We start from the raw sequence: 18,555 nt of genomic DNA on the forward strand, positions 1-18,555 counted from the left end.
ATATTCAGAAAATGCAAAAAAGCATAAAGTGACAACTAAAATCATCCTTAACTCCACTGTTTTGAGAAACCAAACCCTTGACATTTTGGCATATTTCTATATTTTAAAAATATTTATGTGTGATTAGGTTGTACTTGCAATTTTATAACGTGCCCTTATTGCTTCACCATGAGCATTTTCCAGTGACGTTTATACTATTCAAAACCATCCTTTTACTGACTGCCTAAAGCATATTCTACAGATGTTCTCTAAGGCGTTTTAGAAAGCGGGGACTTCGAGGCCAGGGGAAGAACCCCCATGGGGTCTGCCGGGGTCAGTGTCAGCACGCCTGGACCAGGTCAGAACAATGGCCCCCACCAACGTCTCAGTCTCTGGAGAGGTCCCTCCTCTCACCAAGATGCCCCCAGAGCCCACCAGGCTCATGAGATTCAAGGACATCTGGACAGCATGAATTTCAGCAAGTTACTTTTATCAGTTTATTTCTAAAATAGAAATCACCCTTGGTAGCTTCAGCAGTTAGACACAGAGGTTTAAATCCTAAGTTAGAAACTGGAACACAGACAGCACAGCTCATGTGATACCTACGTGTAAGATTTGAAGAGGTTTGGTTTCCGTGAAGAGACGCTATCTCAGCTGGGAGCTGGGGACATGCGCACTCTCCGGGCTAGGGTGAGATGAGTGTCATGGAATGTGGAAGACAGTGCCAATGTGCATACCATACACAGAAGTGTATGCGTTTATTCCTGTCAAAATTATCAATATGTTCTTGCCTTTAATTTCATCCTCAATTTCAGCACTCAAGTACTCCTCATGCTGTCATTATGTCGTCATAAATGCCCTGAATAGCAAGTTTAGAAAGATAAAATTCTAACTTCTCTTAAAGAAACAATGTCCAAATATCCTTTTATTTGCCTTGCTTCACATGAAATGACTTCAGGTGTGGAATGTGTACATTATCCCTACATTCACCCCTTCCACAACGTGAAGACACAGCAAGAAGACAGCCGTATATGAACCAGGACGCCAGACACCAAACCTGCAGGTGCCTTGATCTTGCACTTCCCAGCCTGCAGAACTATGAGAAAGAAATGTTTGTTAAGTCAAAAAAAAAAAGAAAGTGGGGACTTCGTTGCCATCCTGGGACACAAAACCTGCGGTGCTGTCAAACCTGACTTCAAAGCAATTCCTGGTCCGTCTTACGCCGGAATAAAGTATGATCAAGCTAGATCCCAAAGATAAGTACAGCCTAAGAAATATTAAACTGACGATAAAACCCTAGCCAGGCTGCAATTTAGGAAAATAGAAACAGAATCTGGCATTATCTGTCAATAAACAGCTTAGAAAGCTTTTCCATAAAATTAAATAATTATGTGATGTGTTATCCACTACATTTGCAGCGGCATAATTACAATAATGAGACATATTTAATATAATGAGACTCTATATTTCAATAAATGTTAAGTCACGCCAAGCATGCTATTTGGTGCTGCCCAGCTATTAAACCATTTAATATTTTCCATTTAAATGTACGAGGTCCAGGAAGCACAGCGAGGAGAACTTTTTGCTGAATTATAAATATATTGAAGTGGAACAACGGACGCTTCTCTTGCATCCCGCGGGGCCAGTTAGCACCTGAGCCGCCAGGCTGCAGCCTCGGCTGGAGGCCGAGAGCCCCCTCCCGCGGACACAAATTGACGGCTCTTTGATGCACAAGAAAAAGAGCATACTTAATATTTCTCTTTCTTTCCTGTCATTTCAGCTACCCAAACGTCACAATAAATGTCACACTTGGAAATTCATCTGGAAAGAACCCCAAATGATTACTGCACCAGTGCACATAAGGGTGATAAATGCACAAAGCAGGACACTTGAGCCCAAACAGAAAACGGAAATGGTGCTGAAGCGACTACTGGGCAGGAGAAAAAAGCAGAGGCAGACAGATCAGACGAAGGGCCCAGTGCAGAGAAGGGCCTGGCCACCCCACCCCGGGATGGGTCTTTCCTCTGTGGGGCAGAGGCCTCAGTTTGGGATGAGTCGATGTGTCAGAGGGAGGGGGAAGACCCACGTGCCGACGGCTGGACGGTGGGCTTCGAGAGAGCCTGGGTTCCAGCTCCTCTGCCCCCACCGGCTGGCTGAGCGACCTTGAGAGAGTTTCTGAAATTCTCCAAGCCCTGGCATTCTACCTGGAGAGTGGGGGTGCTGACATTATCGACATACTGTCTGTCGGTGTTGTTGTGAGGGGTCAGTAAGACAGCAGAGAAAGCACTGAAGAGTGAGGTCTCCATAAACGTTATGATTACTATGCCATGACTTGCCCACGGTGCTTTCCAGGTAGACTATGGATTGGTAAGTGCTATTATTACCTTTTCGCCGTGGGGCAGGGACACAATTGCCTCCTCAAAATTCTTCCTTCTTTCTTAGCATCAGAACCACAGTTTTGTCTAGGACAGCGATGTGTCTGCGTCTCCAGCTTCCATGGATGTGGAGAAGGGTTGGTATGATTTATGTGGAAAACATTGGCTGGCCTTCAAGGAAAGCTGGCTCTGCCTTGGGGGGTGCGCTGTGGAAGGTCGACACGATGGCTGAAGCTTCCCCAGCTCTTTTGGAACCATAAGGGAAGGAGAGAAGTTACAAGAATCTAGAATCCCCGAGATCTCAGCCCGGAAAGTCTCGAGGCTCTCAAGCAATGCCGACCACCTTCTACCTCCAAACTCACTTTCTTGAGGGACGCAGGCCTTTAGGTCACCATTCCTTTGAGTTTGTTGTTATCTGTTACCAGACCAAATTGTAACTCCTGTATATCACATGATGTAAAATCCCTGAAAAATAACCACGGCTTCATCATTCAAGGTAACATTATGGGAAAGTCTCAGTGTGGGAGGTAAACTGAGTAACTTGTTTTTGAAACAAATGGAAAACTCAACAGACTGAGAACCAACGTCCTGGTGTTGCTGTGAGGATGGAACGAGAAGCAAGTGCATGCACAGACCTCCTGATAGGGTCCCAGGTGGTGAGGACGGTTCGTGGCAGCTCACCTTGAGCCCTCTCACCAAGGGAGACAGGCTGGAGAAAACCCGGCCTTGTCCTCAGAGGAGACACCAGGCACGGTCATTTTCATAGCTCACCAGCTGGATTATTATTATTATTTTCCTGACCCCGTTGAGTGACAAACTCTCTGCTCAGGAGGGTTTTGGCCCAGAAGCGGTTGGGAAGGCCGGGCCGGGAAAGTCAATGGGCCTGGGGAGGCTGGACGCACGCAGGAGCAGCTTCTACTAGGAGAGAGGGCTGGACGGCAGCTGGTACCCTCTGATGCCGTGTTTCTGGGATGTGAGAGACATCCTAGTTTGTACCCGATCTGAGTTCTGAACCGATCGTGTCCTTGCTCGGTGTCCGGGCAGGAAGTCCACTTAGACAGGTGTGGCTGCGCCCGGTCCTGCGAGCTCGGCTCGGCGTCTCCTGATTCTCCACCCAGATCTGCTGGTGAAACGACCCGGCTTCACAGTGAGGGACAGGAGTGAATTCAGCGGCTCGGTGTGAAGGTTTCGAGTGGTGGGAACATCTACAAGGACCTTCACCTCAAACTGTGGGGATCAGTGTGACCACGGGTGACCGAAACTTTCAGACGAATGTCACTGCCAGAAACCCTGAGAGAAGTCAGAGTTTGCATGCCAAGGAGAACTTTTTTTTTTTTGAGGAAGATTAACCCTGAGCTAACATCTGCCACCAATTCTCCTCTTTTTGCTGAGGAAGACTGGCCCTGAGCTAACATCTGTGCCCATCTTCCTCTAGTTTATATGTGGGACGCCTACCACAGCATGGCTTGCCAAGCGATGTCATGTCTGCACCTGGGATCCAAATCTGTGAACCCTGGGCCACTGAAGCGAAATGTGCGAACTTAATCACTTCACCACTGGGCGGCCCCAAGGAGAAATTTTTTATCGCCTCAGTCTGTTGTAGCATCACACTCTTTTAAGTTAAGCCATAAAGGAGCAATAAAATGTCAGAGACCATTCCCAGGCAACACACACTTATCTCATCTTAAGTTTATTCTCACTGGTCTTAGGAGACAAGCTTCTCTGACAATTGTTGGCAGTGTCCTGAGCATCTTATTGTGCAGCCACAGTGTCCCAGATGATGCCTCCCAGCCTTCTGTCCTGCTGATCCACGCTGTGACCTAGTTTAAGTGGGAGAGACATTTGCAGGCAGCCATTCAAGACATGTCATACATATAGAACTGGCAACCGCATTACAAAATTATAAATCATTTTATGACATTAAAAACAAGCTAACTTGGGGCCAGCCCCTTGCTGTAGCAGTTAAGGTCCTGTGTGCTCTGCTTCAGCAGCCTGGGGTTTGCGGGTTCTCATCCTGGGTGCGGACCTACACCACTCATCAGCCATGCTGTGGTGGCGACCCACATACAAAATAGAGGAGGATTGGCAATGGATGGTAGCTCAGGGCCAATCTCCCTTAGCAAAAAAGAAAAAAAGCTAAGTGAATTCTATGCTATATATAAGAGACACACCTAAATCAAAGAGATATGGTACCTCTGTACAGTGGAGTCTTCTGCAGATGAAAAGGAAGAAAGAATATCTCTATATACTGATGTGGAGTGTTCAGCAAGATATATTTTAGTTGAGAAAGATGGGTCCAGAACTGTGTTATGATATGCTGCCTTTTCAGTAAGTCAGGGTGTGTGTATATGTGTGTATGTATGTGTGTGTATTATATATACATATATGTGTGTATGTATGAATGTGTGTGTGTGTATATACATATATGTGTGTGTTGACAAAGAGTCTGCTTGACCAGACTTGACTCTGGCTCCTCTGAACCCACTCTCCAACAAGGATTCTTCCTTGTAGAATCCAGTTTTAGCAAGAATCCTGTTAAATCAGTTTAGGAGAATTCCCCTAAATAGCTGATAAATATGCTAAACTAGCAGTCTCTTCCTCAACCATCTAAGAAATCCAAGCAGTCTCCAAGCCTTGGGGCTATGCCCCTAGATCCCATTGAACAGCCCTAGATACTTGACGGGATTATTCGCCCCCCGCTTGAGGGAGAGAACTTCTTTAGGGTCACTTCTAAGGAAATCTTAAAGAGATCTGTAGGGCCCAAATGACAGCTTCGGATTCAGAAAGAAGTGGATGGGGAAGCTGGATGTTTAATCCACTTCCATGGACTTTGGAAACACCAAGATGGCGGCCTGGTAGCTCCTATCTCTCTCTCTGTCTCTGTCTCTCTCGTCGTTGCATATGGTTTACACAGCACGGCTCACCACAGATGTTCAAATTGTGGGATATGTTAGACCAGCAGTGGTTTGGACCCTTCCCATGGAGAGGGGACTCTTCTAGACCGGTTAGCAGGGTCCTTGCTATACCAGGCCTTATAAGGAAGTGCACAGACGGGCCTGGAAGAAGGGTCAGGAGCCCAACTAAAGTGGTCAAAGAATGTTTGTCAGTAACCATACTTGCTTTAAATAATTAAAAGAACAAATTGAATCAAATGAAGAGAATATAGGGAGAAAAAGTCTCTTCTGTTCTCTTTGGGTCTCTGGCTGGGCCTGGGAGTTAAACTGACATAACCTTGACATTTTAACAGGAGAAAAGCATAAAGTTTTATTAATTTTTTCCATGTACATAGGAGCCTTCAGAAGAGAATGAAAACTGACAAATAAAAATGGCAAGCAATAGGATATATTGGAGAATATGAGGAAGCCATTTGGTGTAAACCTAATTCGGCCTGACCTTGTCTTTCCAAAAGGGCCTGACCGAGGCCATTGAGCATTCATTGTGTATCTGCTTTAGAGATTCTCTATGGCAAGAGCAAAGGCCCTTGAGATAAAGGTGCAACTTCCCTCCCACTCCCAACATTGGCATCTCTTTAAGGATTAAGCATCTTTCCTTAGGCTGGAAACTCATTGCTGCGCTCACCTGTGACCACCCAGCTCCAGACAATAGACTTGCCTCCTGCTACGCCCTCTGAGAGAGCAGACCCACTACCTGCTGTGTCCATCAAGCACTGTGCCGACAGGGCAATCTTGTGACTATTGTGGGAGGGACATTTCAATCATATGTGAAACATCCTGTTTGGGGGTATATAACCACTCTGTATATCTCACTTCTTTGGTACCCTTTCTTCCTTCAGGAATAAAGGCCCCGGGCCATGGTCCTCAGATTTCAGCTCAGAATGAATCACCCAAATTTTCATTTATAGATTATTTTCGTTGACAAAACTCAAAGACGTGACCAGAGCAGGAAGCTTTTATATCTTTTAGACAAAGAAACAAGAAATTTGTGAAAAATTGGCAAGACAAAGGGGTTTGGGTTGGGGCAGTAAATTGTGAGGATGGAATTGGGCAGCTAAGGGTGAGTTTTGCAAGGTTCGTTTGCACAGATTCCTCGGCCCCAGTCCCTGTGTCTGGCGGTGAGGATGCCTCCCTTGTCCCGGCACTGGGAGGGACATGCAGCAGGGAAGTCGCAGGAGGACAAAGGGGTGTCAGAGTGGCCTTCTTGCACCAGCTGTTTCTCAAGTGCCTTTAATGCAAATTAACCACTGTGTCAAGGTGGCATATTTTGGGGTCACGTATTCTGGTTTCCTTCAGGAACAATCCCTAAAAATGGAAAACAAACAGAAACTAATGAACCTCTGTATCGAGCTGGTAGCATATCCACGCAGAGAAAAAATTACTTCAATATCCTGCCTGCACATCCTTGTGGGATATAATTTAAGGACGAAAGAACCGCGTTTTACATTTCGGTTGACAGTTACCATTAGGAGAGAACTGGCACTGCGTCACTGATGGCATATTCTTGCCTAAACTAAATTGAACAGAATCTAATCAAGCCGCTAGCTCTCACTGCCGTTTTACAGGAAATGCGGGGGATGGAGGAAAAGTTAAATGACATCATGACAAAGCTGTCAGCCTCGTCCCAAATGTGAAGCATTCTAAAGGGTCAATGATCCTCCAACAAATGTATGGTGTGAGGAAGAAAGGGGTGAGGAGGTCTTATAAGAAAGAGATCTAAGGGACCTCGTAAGCTAATAAAGGGTCTGGACCTTATTGAATCCTGCCTGCCTTTGTGACAATGTGATAACCTTGCATGAGCGCTGGGTGTTAGATGTGGCAAATAGAGAAATCCTTATCAGTTCTATCAGGTGGGATAAGGGAAAGGTGGTTATGTTAGAAAACATCCTCGTTAGCAGCGAATACCGAAGTATTTATGGGTTCAATGGTATGATATCTAGGAATGGACTTGGAGCAGAGTGTCCAGCCAGGGTATGGTGGCTGTGAAGTCACAGCGAGAAACAAGCCTTTGCTGTTTAAGCCACTGACATTTCAGGGTTGTTTGTTATTGTAGCATAACTTGGCCCATCTGACTTGGGGATTTTTTTAATACAATAAAATATAAAAGATGTTGAATGGATTCTGAGGGTAGCTGTCACTCAGTGGGTCATTGGTGACAAGGCTTCCCTACGTGGCGGAGGGAGAAGTTTGCACCATCTTTTGCTGTCCTCCGTCCCCGCGCACCGCACTTCTGACAGTCGCAGGCAACTGCTGACTTCCGTTTGCTGACTCCAGGAATGGCTGTATTTGTTCCCTGAGCACCTGCACGTTATTCTTCTCTGTTTTCAGAGAAGGTTTTTACATATCTGTTCACAGGAATGGAAGCAATCTCAGGAGGAGACACTCCAAACTTTGGGCAGTCTGTAAGTAGGCGTTCAAGAACATGAGTAAAGAAAACAAAATGTTTGGAAACTTTGACCTAGTCCGCGCCTGGAAACTCTGAAGACCAAGCATGACGGAGTGTGAGGACTTCCTGCCCCAGCTCCAGCAGGATCTGGAATTCGTCACCTGCCTTAACGGTGGCGCCATCACTTAGCAGCCCCTGGTCACTTAGCAGCCCCCAGCCCCACCAGTTCCCTCTGTGGAGCCCCACTGTGCAGGATGGTGGTTAATTTGCCCGTGGCACAAAACTCTGGCTAAGGCTTCGGAGGACCAGGCTTTGTCTTAGATCTTTTCCAGCGGTTAGGAAACCAGCTCTTTCTGGCTCCCTGCAGCGCCTGCTCCAAGAGTGCGGATGCAGCTGCTGATGCAGGGTGGCTCAGGAGGCCTCGTGAGCCAGGGCCTGGCGGCTGGGCCCAGTGCCCTCCCGGCGGGCGTGCAGGCATATCAGGGATGCCTCCTCTACAGCCTGAGCCAGGCTCGCCCAGGATTCAGACTTGCAGTGGCATGATCTGGACGGCTGATGCGGGCCGGGGTTGGCTGTTTGGATTAGGAGCCTCATGGAGAAGAAATTATTTTTTAAGGGAGGAAAGAGTTGAAATTCACAGCTTTGGTTCAAAGTCAGTGAGAGGCAAGTGCTGGGGGCAGGGCATTCTGAGGACAGCACGGTGGGCGTCTGTCACCCTGATGACCCCTGGGCCGGCTCCCTGGGCTGCACTCCTGAGTCCGGCGGCAAGGAGACACGGCTGCAACGAGCATCCAGTGAAGACAGAAGGAGCTGTCCCGCCTGGACCTCTGAAGGTGCAGAAAGGACAGGAGACCCCGCTTTGCAGCCTCAGCGAGAACACCCTGCTCCGTGGATGTCCAGCAGGCTGTGCCCGGGTCACCTCTGGTGCCCACTCCACGGGACTTTCTGTGCCCCCTGCCCCCTTGGTGCTTCTCTTCCCCATTGACCTGGATTTGGAATCCAGGCACTTTCCTGTGATTTTCACTCCTGACTTTTTTCAAAGATGCCCTCACCTAAGGCGTTCATCTGAGGCAGCTCTGACCTGATGTTTAGAGTCCAGACGTTGTACCCTGTCAACACACATGCTCCGCCTCCCTGGAAGGGTCTTCCTATCTCGCTGCAGAGCAGTCTGCCCCCTGCGAGGCCACCTCCACTTTGGCGCCGGTTATGGAGTGCTGACACCCCTCACCTCAAGGCCCCAGATGTTTCTCTGCCTCAGGGCTTCCACAGGCCCAGGACGGGGCTCAACGTACCAGCACTGACCCTCCCCTGAGGGACACAGACAGCCAGACAAACACCCTGCAGGGGGTCATTTCTTGGCATGATCCACACAGCCCCCATGGGTCCCTGCGGGACGGAGAAGAGCTCGCCCACATAGGCCCCTCGCTGGCATTCCTCTCCCGGGCTTCTCTCCCTTCCCTGTCTCTCAGCCCCTCACCTCCGCTTCCTGGCAACACCTCCCAAGCAAATCGCCTGCTCCTGGGCCCTCCTCAGGGGCTGCTTTTGGGGGAAAACCTGACACCAAGACACCTAGTTTCTGCATCTCCCGCCTTGCCGCCAGTTGAGACTCTCCATCCTCCCTTGTTCTCCAGGCCTTTCTTCCTAGAGCTGACGTCTCGCAGCGTCTCTGCTGAGACAGGGGGCCGTCTACTCGGTGGCCCACAGCCCAGCAGCTCTGAGGAGACTCCAGGCCCTTCTCCTCTCCCCTCTCCAGCGTCTGGGTAGAAAGAGGTGGTGAAGACACTGCTTTGTCTCCTGATATGAATGGCGGATGTACTGCGGCAACTTGGAAGGTGAAGTGGCTGCTCTGAGCTTGCTTTAACCACTTTTACTTCCATCCAAAGGGACATTTTCCTCCTTCGGTGCTGCTGGAGCGGGCGGTGGACACAGGGGCTCATGGTGAAGGCAGGAAGGATGTGGCCTTGGTGATATTGCGGTGGCTGCAGAGGCCCTGGCGCCTGCTCTGGCTGCTGAGCAAGGCAGATGGCGGGTTGCCTCAAGGACACCTTGAAGGTGCCCAACAGTGACGAGCAGCACATTTGGGAGGCGTGTGAGGGTGGGTGGGCATTCCCACAGCATGCATGAGATGGAAGCGAGGCCACCTTTTTAGATGATCTCTCTTGACTGGTGTGGCTGGAGGATGTGTGTTGCACTAAGACAGCTTGGAGTATTTCCCACGTTCCCTGAGTTGCTTAATTTAACTGAGCTGATGCACACTTACATGTTCTTTCATGGACAAGCCAGGCACGAAGGGCTATTTTCCCATAAAACAAAGCATGGTGGCAGACAGGCTGTGAGACCAGAGATGCCATCATATTTGAACGTCAGTAGAACCTTATAAGTGAGAAAGGCACAGAGGCAAGGGCTTCCTGACACCTTGAGGAAAGCCTGCAATGGGGAATGATTCGAAGAGATGAATCAGCTAAGAAAAATCCAGTAGGGAGGTCGTGTGGCTTAATTCTTTGGAATAACACAATTCATAAAAGGCTGTTTTAAGACACACAAACTCTTAGAACCTCAGGACTCAGGGGAGCACAAAGGAATGACATCTACTGAATGTGTTCTTAACTTGGGTACATAAACTCCCTCACTCTGGATGCAAACTGCTTCCTTTGCAGGATTTGTAGTTTCATCAGATTATCAATGGGGTTTGTGACCCCCAAAGATGAAAACCTATGGGTGCACTTTGAGAAATACTCTGAGTCACATAGAGCCACCTACATGTGACCTCCGCCCAGTTACTATTTGTGTGTGGATTTGTGCTTATAACAATGACGACGACAAGCACCACCTCATCCAGGGTGAGCCTGAGGATCTGAGGCCACGTGGACATGCATGCTCTTGTGTGTATGGAAAGCTCAGGTTTTGTGCTCAGACAGGTTTGGGTTTGTTGGGGAGGAAGACATTTCATCTACCCACTCAGGGTCCTTCTGGCCGGACTATGAATTAAATTCACATGAGACAGAATGACAGGAGAAAATTAAACAAAGCTTTATAACATGTGTACATGGGAGAGACTCAGGAAAACTGAGCAACTTGCCAAAATGGCAGAAGCTCTCATTTTAAATACCACCCTCAAATAAAGACAAAGGAGGATGTTGGGCGTGGGGGGAGTCAGTTACGGGAAATTACCAGAAAAGCACAGTAAACAAGAGTCAGATTATCATGCAGATTTAAGTCCTAGCCTTCCTCATTGATAAGAGTTTCTAGAGATAAGGCCATCCCCCCCTTCTTCCTGGTACAGAGAGGGAGACACCTTTACAGATGGAGATTTCCTTTACAAATGTAAATGCCTCTTAACAAAGGGTAACTTCTACTTTTCAGAGTTTCTCTCATGCCTGAAGTTTTTAAAAGTAAGGAGCCCAAAATAATCCTCATGCCAAAGAGACATATCTTGGGGTGGCCAATTCCAGTCCCCCATAGGTTCAAAGTCCAGTTCTGCTGTTTAATCATTATATGACCTTGACCTGGTAATTTCATTCCTTTTAGCCTATTTTCTCTTCTCTGAAACGGGAATTCTACCTCATGTGTCACTCTGAGGATGGAAAAGAGTGTCTGTGACCTCCTTGGAATTCCTTCTTTGGTCCCATAGCCTTTCTTATAGGACGGAGCGAAATGGCTGTATTGATCAGGTTCATTAATTGAGAACAGAATCCACTCGAGCTGGTTTAAGTGGAAAAGTAGTCACAATTTGGAGGCTGAAGAAACAGATCCTAGGCCGAGTGTTTAGAAATGACTCTCAAAGTCACACTGCAGAACCAGGACGCCCAGGAAGCTGCTGCATATTCTATCAGGAAACCATCTGCTAAAGGGGGAAGCCGCCACCATGGCAGTTGGCCATGAAGGCATGGCACCTGCTGACTCAGTCGGGAAGGCTTCCTGAAGAGGAGGCTGCCCCATGGCGGCCAGCTTGGGACCACGCACCCTGAGGCCACGGCCGCCCCTCCACAGCAGAGCTGGTGCCTGGTGCGCGGCCTCTGCTCAGGGGCCTCCAGAACCACGCACCTCTGACAACACTCAAAGCACAGACACAGGGACAGCAAGAGTGGGCTCCACCTCCTTGTCTGAGCAGAGGAACGTGAATCACATTGGGAGCCCCAGCTGTGAGGGAGTCTGGAACATGTGGGCGTGCTCATCTCTAATCTTGCACCCTCTCACACAGGAGGGCACACTGGAAAGAGAGTAGGATGGATATTGGGCACTAATCTGCCACATGCACCCTAGTACCTTTTGTCAAGATGTTACCTGACTTAACATCTGCTGCCAATCTTCTTTATTTTTTCTTCTTCTTCCCAAAGCCCCCCAGTACATAGTTGTATATTCTAGTTGTAGGTCCTTCTGGTTGTGGCATGTGGGATGCTGCCTCAGCGTGGCTTGATGAGTGGGGCCGTGGGGCCATGTTGGCTCCCAGGATCCGAACCGGCAAAACCCTGGGCCTCTGAAGCAGAGCACACAACCTAACCTCTCCGCCATGGGGCCAGCCCCAAGGCATTATGTTTTATCTTTTTTAATTTTTCAAATATAAAAGTAATACATGAATATATTCTCTTTGTAGAAGACAAGAACAGAACAGAAATTTGTAAGCAGTGAAAGCCCACCTCAGCTCCCACATTACTCCTCAGGGGAAATTACAGGCACCCATTTGCTCGCTGTCTGTCTGATATTTGTCTGGATGTGTTTGCACGTATAGGTATGCACACACATCTAAGAATTATTAATATGGTAATATCAGTCCTTGACTTTGCTTGGAAACCTTTCCATCTCAGACATCAAGATCTAACCCAAGGGTTAGCAAACTTGTAAAGGGCCAGATAGTGAAAACGTTAGGTTCTGTGGGTCAAATATAGTCTCTGCACATATTCTCCTTTGTGTGTGCGTCTAGTTACTCTTTTTTACAACCATTTAAAACCAAGAAAAACATACTTGGCTTGCAGGCTGCACAAACAGGTGGCAGCCCTGATCTGGCCTGCGGCTGGCTGCAGTCTGCTGCCCCCTGGGCTGACCTCACTATTTTTAACCCCTGGATGGGATCCCATTGTATGGATGTAGCACCATTTGGGGGGGGTGAGTTTTCTCACTGTAATCATTTACATACTTTACAGTTTTTTTCTTTAAGTTGCAATGTTCTAGAAAAAAACACTATCACATATTTCTCAGTGCATGTGTGTGAAAATTTTTGTACATAGTTCTCAGAGGTGGAATTTCCTGAACAAAGGTATATTCAGCCTAAAGTTTCATATACACAGTCACTTTCCCCTTGAGGAAAGCTTTTTACTAATATTATATGAGAATACGTGTGTTCTATCACCCTTCCCAGCCCTTAATATTATAACTGTTAAATTTTTGTTAATTTGATGAAAAATAAATAACATTAACGTAGAATATTCTTTTTTTTTAGTAGTGTATTTTATTTTTTTTAAACAGCTCTGTTGAGGCGTGATTGGTATACACAACCTGCACATCTATAACCTACATGAGTTGATGAGTTTGGACACATGCACGTCTGTGCGCCACAATCAAAGTAGTAGATACACCCACCACCTCCGACAGTTTCCTTGTGCGCCCCCTCTCTTCGTCGTGAGGACATTTAATGTGAGATCCACCCACCTTTTAAGTGCACGATACAGTCTTGTTAATTCAGGCGCTGTGCTGTGCAGCAGAGAGCCAGAACTTACTCACCTTGTACAACTGAAACTTCGTGCCTATTCAACCACAACTCCCATGTCCCCCAGCCCCAGCCCCTGGCAGCTACCATCCTACTTTCTGCCTCCATGAGTTTGATGATTTTACTTACATCATACACGTGGAATCACGTAGCCTTTGTGCTTCTGTGACTGGATTATTTCACTGAGCATCATGTCCCCCTTCATCAACGTTGTCGCATATTGCAGGATGTCTTCCTTTTTTTAATGCTGAAAAGCATTTCATTGTATGTGTATACGACATTTTGAATATATTCGGGCACATAGTGAAAGAGGGGGTGGAACGGCTAGTTCCCAAATCGGGAACCATCATGTTCAGGTGGGACAATCACCAGTGCTCAGTCGCCCTCCGCACCCTCTCCACGTCTTCATCGTCAGGAGCACTGCTCTTGGCGTGGAAGAGTCCTTCAACCTCTTGGTGAAAACTGCAGACTCAATTTGCTTTGCTTTAGCTGGAAAAGAGTAGTGAACAGACTATAGTGTAAATGGAGACCCAAGATCCTGAGATGAGCTTTAAAAACTTGGGACTACACATAGTGCAGGTACAAGAGGTTGGGGGAATAATACTTGACGCAGGCTCGGCGAGCTGAGGAGTTGAAAGAAACATTTCTTGGACTCTCAAGGTCTGGCAGTAGTGCTCCTTTATTCAGAGAATAGCATGGAGTAGCATGGGGACAGGACCCATGGGCAGTGAAGAGCTGCAATGTGTTGAGGGTTAGAACTAAATTTATAAGGCATAGGTATGTGAGTTATTTCTCTACAAGACGATGGAAACATGTTAAAAAAATCGTTAAAATGGTATCAGTGCAGGTGGGATCTGGTTATTGGGTGGTCCCATAACTTTAGATAAGAATTAGATCGGATCAGGTCAGGATGTCCACGCTTCCCTGAGGATGATACAGATGGGTATGCAGGGCAGGACACCTTGGGCTTCTCTCCCTGGCAGGGTCAGCCTTGATCCTCAATACTTACCAGGTTTCTCTCTGGGTTTTGTAAATGGAGAGTACAGTTCTTGGTCCAATAAAAATATGCAGATTGTATGTAACAAGTTTTTGTAAGCAAAAGTAATTTCCGTTACATGTATTCTTTCCTTTTTTAATATGTTGGAATTTGATGTTGTATCTGATGACTCTGAGGCTGTGCTATCCGTTTGTTAAGTAAGCGATCTCCAGCAGACCTGTTTCAAACACAAATACAAACTGAGGATTAAAAGTTTGCTTAAGACTCTGAGTCTGGGGTTTTTCATTTTCTCTTTGGCTGCCTATTCCATGGGACAAACCGGCAGGAGATATGAAAGAACACTTCAGTTGTGTCATCTATTATAGAAGGACACAAAGATTTTCTCCAAGTATTCTGTTATCTAGCTGCAAATACAGTAAATGTTTATTTTTAATAACAAAAGATAGCTTAAAGTGACACAATATGATCACAAAAAACTGCAGACACTGACACGCTGCCCAAGGGGCCTACTTGCAGATGAAGTGAGCACTGGCAGAACTTGCCCTTCTCACCCCTACTGCCAGCACCGGGGTTGAATTAGCTCCAAGGTTTTCTTCTAATTGCACAAAAATTTAAGGTCAGTTAAAATTTGTTGTGCAAATAATTCTGCATATGTATAGTCTGTGGATTTAAATGGTTCAAGCATAATAAATATTTATTTTTTAAACAGTTCCATGCATCACATACCACTTATAAAATCTTACCAACTGGGGCCCGCCCCGTGGCTGAGTGCTTAAGTTCCTGCACTCCGCTTTGGTGGCCCAGGGTTTTGCTGGTTTGGATCCTGGGTGAGGACATGGCACCGCTCGTCAGGCCATGCTGGGGCGGCGTCCCATATAGCTCAACCAGAAGGACCTACGACTAGAATATACAACTATGTACTGGGGAGCTTTGGGGAGAAGAAAAAAACATCTTACCAACTACTAAAATAAAGAGAACCACTTGGATGAATTGATTTTTTGAATTAAGCTCTGGAACCTGGGCCTCACTACAGTCTAACGAGCTGTACCCTGCCTGGGAGGTGATCCTCGTGTGCTATGTTGAGGAGTCAGCGTGAAGCGAAGTGGTCCTAAACAGTTGTTGGAAAGTGAGGTGAAAGGTTTCTACTTGATGATGTCTTCCAGAAGTTCTAACAAATATGGAAATCTGCCAGAGTTCACATGACACCCATGAAGGTGCCTGAAGAGATAGTTATGGCAAAGTCATACGCCAAAAAACAGCCCGGAGAAACTACAGTTTTATAGGTGATGTTAATATGAGAACAAAGAGGAGTTTCTTTTCTTTTCTTTTCTAAAATCTAAACAAGTTAATTCTATCTGTATCTTTAACAGCAAGCAAAATGAAGCAATACTGAGCTCAAACTGCTGGCTCTAGAGGTTAATCCTTGTAGAAACAGACGAGAGAGAGGAATTTCTGTTCTGAACATCCTAGAAGATTGTTTTCAGAGCCACAGTGTAACTATTTATGCTGGTTATTCATTCTCGTTGTGGCGAATTATGTCCGAGACACCTCTAAACAAACAAGGAGTGATTTAAAAGGCCACTTTAGTTAAAAGATTATCAGAGTACATTACTACAGCGACAAATATTGAAACCCGTGAATAAGACCCATCAAGCGACCTTCCTCGAGGGTCTCCTTCCCAGCGGGAGAGGATGGACCTTGCAGACAGAGGGACCTAACTGTTTAACAGGCAAAATAAGGCTCTCCTGAATACGGCGTAGCTCGCAGGAGCAAATGGTGCATCTGAAAAAAAAAATGCAGCAAGAATATTAAAGGGCGGGTAATAATTCTTACTTCATATTTGATCAAATCATTTCTTCATTTGCCATGGTGTTTTATAATAGACTTAGTGAAGGACTTTAAGAATCAAATTATTACTGACACTCTTATAAAGCAAAGCCTGATAAAATATAATGTTAATATACGGTAAATTCAAATGAATCAATATTTACAACTAGCTGATGGATGGTACGTATCTGACAGAATATTTACATATAGAATGCCTGATGTATTCTTACAGGAGTCAGAGATAGGGGTTGTTTTTACACACCATGCACAGAATACGCATTTTGCAGGGGGCTGGCCTGGTGGTGCAGCGGTTAAGTGAGCACGTTCCACTTTGGCGGCCCAGGGTTTGCGGGTTCAGATCCCGGGTACAGACATGGCACCGCTTGGCACACTATGCTGTGGTAGGCGTCCCACATATAAAGTAGAGGAAGAGGGGCTTGGATGTTAGCTCAGGGCCAGTCTTCCTCAGCAAAAATGAGAAGGATTGGCAGCAGTTAGTTCAGGGCTAATCTTCCTCAAAAAAAAAAAAAAGAATATCCATTTTGCATTATAAACCTATTTTAGAAAAACAGGTTCTCAATGCTCATGCACTTACATATTACATAATTATTACTTTATAGAAAGCAGAACGGCATTCCTCATGAAGGTACTTATTTTCAGCTGTAGTACAGAGTGAGCTGCTTCTTGGGTGGGACAGGAACCACATAGTCTTAAATCACCGAAGATACTACATGTTTGTATAATGTCAACTGAACTATGAAGAAAAAAACACTGTCATAATTAAAAATTTCATTAAAGCAAACATTTTGCAACCCAAATGAGGGTACTGTGGACCCTACATCAAACCTTTAAATATATTGTCCACAGCCTGTATACACGCTATCTATAATGGTATACACCACGTGTGATTCCATTTCTCCCCTTTCTTGGCACATCAGCTGTACTTCTTTTCCTATTTTATTATTTTTTGAATTTTTAATTAATTAACTTTTTTAACTCTTTCTGATGAAAAGTTTACTGATTGTATTTGTCCTTTCATAGAACCAAGTTTGGTTTCTGGGATGCAATCTGTACTTACAATTGTACAGATATAAGCAAGAAAACCCACCAGCTACTGAATTCACACTAGAAGCTGGTTGACCGAGGCGGGGAGAATTAAAATTACCAAATGCTTTAGAAAAAGAGTGTCAAAAAATCACATGAATTTTGCATTCACGCAGGTGATTAATTAAATACCTCAGACTGGGTTTTTATTTCTTTATCCAATAAGTATTTAGGATCTATTACGCACAGGCTCACATTTCTATTCTCATAGAGACCTCCAAAGACAGAGGGTCTATAGCTTTCCTTGCAAACTAAAGTCAATTTCAATATCTAATTTGATATCTTAAAAATTTTTTTAATAGTTGCCCTAGAGTGTGCAATATGAATGTACAACTAAGCCAAGTTGACTTTCCACTAACTATACAATTTCATGGGTAGTGTGAGCACCTTATAATCGCAAAATAATCCTCATTCCTCCCTCTGTGCCTTGTGTCACTGCTGTCACTCGTTTTGCTTAGACATACACATAATGAGCATATATGTACACACATAAGATACACACATATGCATACACACTGAACACACCGTTGATATTAATATTTTGAATCAACGGTTATCTGTTAGTTCAATTAAGAATGAGAAAACAAAGGTTTTTATTCTACCTTCACTTACTCCTTTGATGTTTTCCCTTTTTTAATGTTGATCTGGGTTTCTGACATATATTATTATTTTTTTTTTTCTAAAGAACATCTTTTGACAATTCTGACAGGCAGGTCTACTCGCAACAAGTTCTCTCTGTTTCTGTTTGTCTGAGAGTGTCTTTGTTTCTCCAGGGACAGGACGCTCTGCAGACGGCTGGTTGGGGAACAAATCCGACAGCAGCAAGGCCCGACTCCCTGAGAGGCTTGCACGCTGCCCAGCGACTGTCTGAGACACTTGCAGGAGCGTTCCAGCAGAGGACTCTCCCACGCTCTGCGGAGGCTGACTTTTGACTCAGAGAAGCTCAGAGAGAGGAGGGTGAGTGGTTATGGAGTGCTTCCTCCCCGGGGCACACAAGCTGGAGAAATGGTCCAGGGGCCCAGGCGCTGAGTCGTGGGCTCCTGGACTCCGGCCCAGGCACCACGTGGGCAATGTTGGTGGCACCTTCCACAGGCCTGCACGCATGACCCAGAGTGGCAGTGTGAGCCGCTCTCCACAGGGAGCACGAGGAGCACTCTGCTTTTGCCACTCCCCAGTTTTAGTCTGGAAATCAAGGTGACACTTGACAAAAAACCAATATGATGGAGCAG

At 46.0% G+C, this 18,555-nt stretch overlaps 1 protein-coding gene across 1 annotated transcript in view; it reads left to right on the top strand.

Annotated features, from left to right (window-relative positions):
* Nucleotides 1–18,145: 18,145 nt before the first annotated feature.
* Nucleotides 18,146–18,555, top strand: part of ZDBF2 (zinc finger DBF-type containing 2) — a 38,693-nt gene continuing 38,283 nt past the window's right edge. Inside the window, exon 1 of the mRNA XM_070508448.1 lies at nucleotides 18,146–18,283. The gene's annotated coding sequence lies outside the window, so the exon portion shown is untranslated. The remainder of the gene's footprint in view (nucleotides 18,284–18,555) is intronic.

This window comes from Equus asinus, chromosome 4 (assembly GCF_041296235.1).
Source record: "Equus asinus isolate D_3611 breed Donkey chromosome 4, EquAss-T2T_v2, whole genome shotgun sequence".
Lineage (NCBI taxonomy): Eukaryota > Metazoa > Chordata > Mammalia > Perissodactyla > Equidae > Equus > Equus asinus.